The sequence below is a fragment of the Zea mays genome, chromosome 3 (genome assembly GCF_902167145.1).
Source record: "Zea mays cultivar B73 chromosome 3, Zm-B73-REFERENCE-NAM-5.0, whole genome shotgun sequence".
In the NCBI taxonomy this organism is placed as follows: Eukaryota; Viridiplantae; Streptophyta; class Magnoliopsida; order Poales; family Poaceae; genus Zea; species Zea mays.
In genome coordinates this window covers 151,234,621-151,240,620 of record NC_050098.1, presented here as the reverse complement: position 1 = coordinate 151,240,620, position 6,000 = coordinate 151,234,621, and positions in this window count along the sequence as shown.

Here is a 6,000-nt window from a genome sequence, read left to right as displayed (position 1 = left end):
GGAGTCCCTCGGACATGCCCGGCATACCGAGGGATGTCGCCGAGCACTCGCTGGACATCCGAGCCGGAGCCCGACCCGTCAAGCAGCCTCTGCGCCGATTCGACGAGGAGAAGCGCAGAGCCATAGGCGAGGAGATCCACAAGCTAATGGCGGAAGGGTTCATCAAAGAGGTATTCCATCCCGAATGGCTTGCCAACCCTGTGCTTGTGAGAAAGAAAGGGGGGAAATGGCGGATGTGTGTAGACTACACTGGTCTCAACAAAGCATGTCCGAAGGTTCCCTACCCTCTGCCTCGCATCGATCAAATCGTGGATTCCACTGCTGGGTGCGAAACCCTGTCTTTCCTCGATGCCTACTCAGGGTATCACCAAATCAGGATGAAAGAGTCCGACCAGCTCGCGACTTCTTTCATCACACCCTTCAGCATGTACTGCTATGTCACCATGCCGTTCGGCTTGAGGAATGCGGGCGCGACGTACCAGCGGTGCATGAATCATGTGTTCGGCGAACACATTGGCCGGACGGTCGAGGCCTACGTCGATGACATCGTAGTCAAGACGAGGAAAGCCTCCGACCTCCTTTCCGACCTTGAAGTGACATTCCGATGTCTCAAGGCGAAAGGCGTCAAGCTCAATCCCGAAAAGTGTGTCTTCGGGGTGCCCCGAGGCATGCTCTTGGGTTTCATCGTCTCCGAGCGGGGCATCGAAGCCAACCCGGAGAAGATCGCAGCCATCACCAGCACGGGGCCCATCAAGGACTTGAAAGGCGTACAGAGGGTCATGGGATGTCTCGCGGCTCTGAGCCGCTTCATCTCACGCCTCGGCGAAAGAGGTCTACCTCTGTACCGCCTCTTAAGGAAGGCCGAGTGCTTCACTTGGACCCCTGAGGCCGAGGAAGCCCTCGGGAACCTGAAGGCGCTCCTCACGAAGGCGCCTATCTTGGTGCCCCCAGCTGCCGGAGAAGCCCTCTTGGTCTACGTCGCCGCGACCACTCAGGTGGTTAGCGCCGCGATTGCGGTCGAGAGGCAAGAAGAGGGGCATGCATTGTCCGTTCAGAGGCCAGTCTACTTCGTCAGCGAGGTACTGTCCGAAACCAAGATCCGCTACCCACAAGTTCAGAAGCTGCTGTACGCGGTGATCCTGACACGGCGGAAGTTGCGACACTACTTCGAGTCTCATCCGGTAACTGTGGTGTCATCCTTCCCCCTGGGGGAGATCATCCAGTGCCGGGAAGCCTCGGGTAGGATTGCAAAGTGGGCGGTGGAAATCATGGGTGAGACGATCTCGTTCGCCCCTCGGAAGGCCATCAAGTCCCAGGTCCTGGCAGACTTCGTGGCCGAACGGGTCGACACCCAGCTACCGACAGCTCCGATCCAACCGGAGCTCTGGACCATGTTCTTCGACGGGTCGCTGATGAAGACAGGAGCCGGCGCAGGCCTACTCTTCGTCTCGCCCCTCGGGAAGCACCTACGCTACGTGCTACGCCTCCATTTCCCGGCATCCAACAATGTGGCTGAGTACGAGGCTCTGGTCAACGGATTGCGGATCGCCATCGAGCTAGGGGTCCGACGCCTCGACGCTCGCGGTGACTCGCAGCTCGTCATTGACCAGGTCATGAAGAACTCCCACTGCCGCGACCTGAAGATGGAGGCCTACTGCGATGAGGTTCGGCGCTTGGAAGACAAGTTCTACGGGCTCGAGCTCAACCACATCGCTCGGCGCTACAACGAGACTGCGGACGAGCTGGCTAAAATAGCCTCGGGGCGAACAACGGTTCCCCCGGACGTCTTCTCCCGAGATCTACATCAGCCTTCCGTCAAGATCGACGACACGCCCAAGCCTGAGGCACCCTCGGCCCAGCCCGAGGTACCCTCGGCACAGTCCGAGGCGCCCTCGGCTCGGCCTGAGGCATCCTCGGTCTAGCCCGAGGTACCCTCGGCACAGTCCGAGGCACCCTCGGTTCGGCCCGAGGCACCCTCGGTTCGGCCCGAGGTACCCTCGGCCCCCGAGGGCGAGACGCTGCACGTTGGGGGGGGAGCGAAGTGGGGTCACGCCTGATCAAAACTGGCAGACCCCGTACCTGCAATATCTCCACCGAGGAGAGCAACCCTCCGACCGAGCCGAAGCTCGGCGGGTGGCGCGGCGCGCCAAGTCGTTCGTCTTGCTGGGAGATGAGAAGGAGCTCTACCACCGCAGCCCCTCATGCATCCTCCAGCGATGCATCTCCATCGCCGAAGGTCAGGAACTCCTGCGAGAGATACACTCGGGGGCTTGCGGCCATCATGCAGCGCCTCGAGCCCTTGTCGGGAATGCTTTCCGATAAGGTTTCTACTGGCCGACGGCGGTGGCCGACGCCACTAGAATTGTCCGCACCTGCGAAGGGTGTCAGTTCTACGCAAGGCAGACCCACCTGCCCGCTCAGGCTCTGCAGACGATACCCATCACTTGGCCTTTTGCTGTGTGGGGTCTGGACCTCGTCGGCCCCTTGCAGAAGGCACCCGGGGGCTACACGCACCTGTTGGTCGCCATCGACAAATTCTCCAAGTGGATCGAGGTCCGACCCCTAAACAGCATCAGGTCCGAGCAGACGGTGGCGTTCTTCACCAACATCATCCATCGCTTCGGGGTCCCGAACTCCATCATCACCGACAACGGCACCCAGTTCACCGGCAGAAAGTTCCTGGACTTTTGCGAGGATCACCACATCCGGGTGGACTGGGCCGCCGTGGCTCACCCCATGTCAAATGGGCAAGTAGAGCGTGCCAACGGCATGATTCTGCAAGGACTCAAGCCTCGGATCTACAACGACCTCAACAAGTTCGGCAAGCGATGGATGAAGGAACTCCCCTCGGTGGTCTGGAGCCGGAGGACAACGCCGAGCCGAGCCACGGGCTTCACGCCGTTCTTTCTGGTCTATGGGGCCGAGGCCATCTTGCCCACGAACTTAGAATACGGTTCCCCGAGGACGAGGGCCTACACCGACCAAAGCAACCAAGCTGGAGGAGGCTCGGGACAAGGCCTTACAACACTCGGTGCGGTACCATCAGTCCCTGCGACGCTACCACGCCCGAGGGGTCCGGTCTCGAGACCTCCAGGTGGGCGACCTGGTGCTTCGGCTGCGACAAGACGCCCGAGGGCGGCACAAGCTCACGCCCCCCTGGGAGGGGCCGTTCGTCATCGCCAAAGTTCTGAAGCCCGGAACGTACAAGCTGGCCAACAGCCAAGGCGAGGTCTACGGCAACGCCTAGAACATCCAACAGCTACGTCGCTTCTACCCTTAAGATGTTTTCAAGTTGTTCATATACCTCGCTCCCATGCAAAGTTTAGTCATCAAGGAAGGGTCGGCCTCGCCTCGGCAAAGCCCGACCCTCCCTCGGGGGCTAAAAGGGGGGAACCCCCTCTGCGTCGAATTTTTTCCTCGAAAAAAGATCCTTTCTGCCAGAATGTCTTTCGTGCTTTTTTGACTACTTTGAAAGCGGATCCTGAAAACGACAGAGTACACGTAAGCAGCCAAGGCTGACCGAGCCGAGGGACTCCTGCGCCTCCGGGATACAGATACCTCACTCATCACCTTCTGCGATAAGTAACTCACGTTCGGATAAGTGATTCCGCGGACCGAACAAGTCTTCACGTTCGGAAGCTCTTCTGCCGGAGCGATTCTTCGAGCCTTCTCAACTGCGTCGGTGACAGAACCCCATGGACGGGTAAGAGTGCGCGTAAGCGGCAAGGCCGACCGAGCCGAGTGACTCCTACGCCTTCGGGATACGGATACCTCACTCATCACCTTCCGTGAGAAGCAACTCTCGCTCGCACAAACAATTCTGTTACCAACAAAAAAATCCAGATACTCAAAACAAGAGGAAAAGAGATGCGGCTTTACAACACGGCGAGGGTGTGTTTTGGCCTCGGCGGCCGCAGAAAACACACGCTACAAGATAATCCGATCCTGCAGGCTCGGATCCTGACGGCTAAAGGGAGCAGCAGCGCCCCCGGCGTCAACAACACCTTCGGCGAGGCCCGACCTAGCCTCGGACGGCGACGCGGTCCAAGGGTCTCTGCTCTGAAGGACAATGTCATCACCAAGCCCGGGCCATCGCCGCCAGGGTCTTCTCCGAGAATCTGGCCCGAGCAGGCGGCTCGGCCGGTCACCCGGGGCCTCGGCCAGCTGTCCTCCAAGGACATCAGCCTGGCCCGAGGCCTCGGCAGGTCAATGCCGGCGTCGGTCCCGCTAACGGACGACCCGGCCAGGCTCCAGCCGACCAGGTCTTCTTTTCGAGCCAACTCCGCCTCTGTTCGCGCTGACACCGCTACCCCTGGCCTCGGCTCATCGAAGAGCGGCCGAGGGGTTCCTCTAACTAAGCAAGGGAAGCCTCGGACAACAAGGCTGACCGAGCCGAGGGAATCCTACGCCTCCGGGATACGGATACCTTACTCGTCACCTTTACACGAGGCGACTCACGCTTGGTGAAGCGGTTCAGACAACCAACAGGCGAGTCTTAGTGCTCGAAAATGAGGAAAAAACACGGCTCCGTGCCGAAATTACATACATGTTCAGGCCTCGACAGCCACGATGAACAAAAACACTGGCATTCAAAGTGCCATTACAAAACGGAACTCCGGTTCCACCTCCGCAGGTACGAACAACCCCACTCGACGGGGGGGGGGGGGGCTGCGGAGCAACAGAAGACCGACGGGCGGCTCGCCGTCGCCCGCTCCGGCAGCAACGACGACGACCCCCGCTCTGGGGGGCCGAATTGCAGCAGCGAGGGCTTCAGGGCGGATGCTGCTGCAATCTTGCCCTCGCCCACGCCGACGCTCGAGGGGCGAGGACAAGTACAAAGAGCCGGAGGCCCGAAGCGCGGATGGTGGCGGTGATCCCGTCGGCAACGGGGACTTCTCGAGCCGCCTCCACCTCGACACCGACGACAGGGGCCGTCAGCCCTCCAGCAGATCCCCACTCAGATCCTCCCGGATGAGTGGGGCACCGACCTCCGCACGGAGGCGCCGTACCGGTGCAAAGGCAGGACCGCCCCAAAACACGAACGCCACCCTGGCAGCGCGCGATATCTTGGGCGGTCCTCCCGTGGACACGGCGCGGCAGCCGCCTTCCGGCAGGAGGGGGCACCGGGAGCCAAGTTGACGAGCCCGACGCGCTGAGGCTGATGACGCCCGCCATCGACCGGCCCCGCGTTGTCGAAGTCCGACCCGCCCGCAGGGCCAGTGAGCGCCCTCTCCCTCGAACGCTGAAGGAGAGGCCGACCCACGAACCCGCGCGGGAGGTAGAGCTCCGGCTCAGCCCGGCCTCCACCCCAGTAAGGATGATGAACATCCTTGAAGCTGAGGGTGGGACCAAGATCGCAGCCCGACTTGCTTCTCCCCACCCAGGGGATGGTGGTCACCGTCTCGGGTGACCACCGGCGTAGGGGTACAGCCGGGCTGGCCGATGAAAATCCTTGAAGCCGAATGATGGCTGAAAGGTACCAACTCCCACGGAGTTGCGTTCCTCCAACGACGAGGCGGAAAGACGGCGGGTATCCCCCATCCGGGGGCTTGGAAGGTGGAAAGACACGATGCATAAGGGAGAGCGAAGACATGGTCGCCTCCCAAGGGGGTCACCCTCCTTTTAAAGGCGACTCTCCCTACTTGCGTCCCCAACCGTCGTAGGCTGAGTCTTCTCCAACACGCTCCAAGGTCCTCCCCCTACGGCGCGGGGGCTCGGTCCCACACGTCATGCAAGACGGCTCAAAGCAGAAGAAGCCAAACCACCGTGCGCGATGCGTGCAACCGCCCAGCGGTTACAAGCGGCTCTCCACTTTTGCCCAGACCAGCGGGCGAAAGGGCGGGCAGCCATGCAGGTGGCATGCAACCGCGCCAAGTGGGCGCACTTCTCCGACTCCCAACACGCCTAGCATGGAGGCCCAGGCCCACGCGTCATGCAACCGGCGCGCCGAATGCTTCGTGCATGCAACTGCACCGCCACTTGCGCCACCACCTCGCCTCC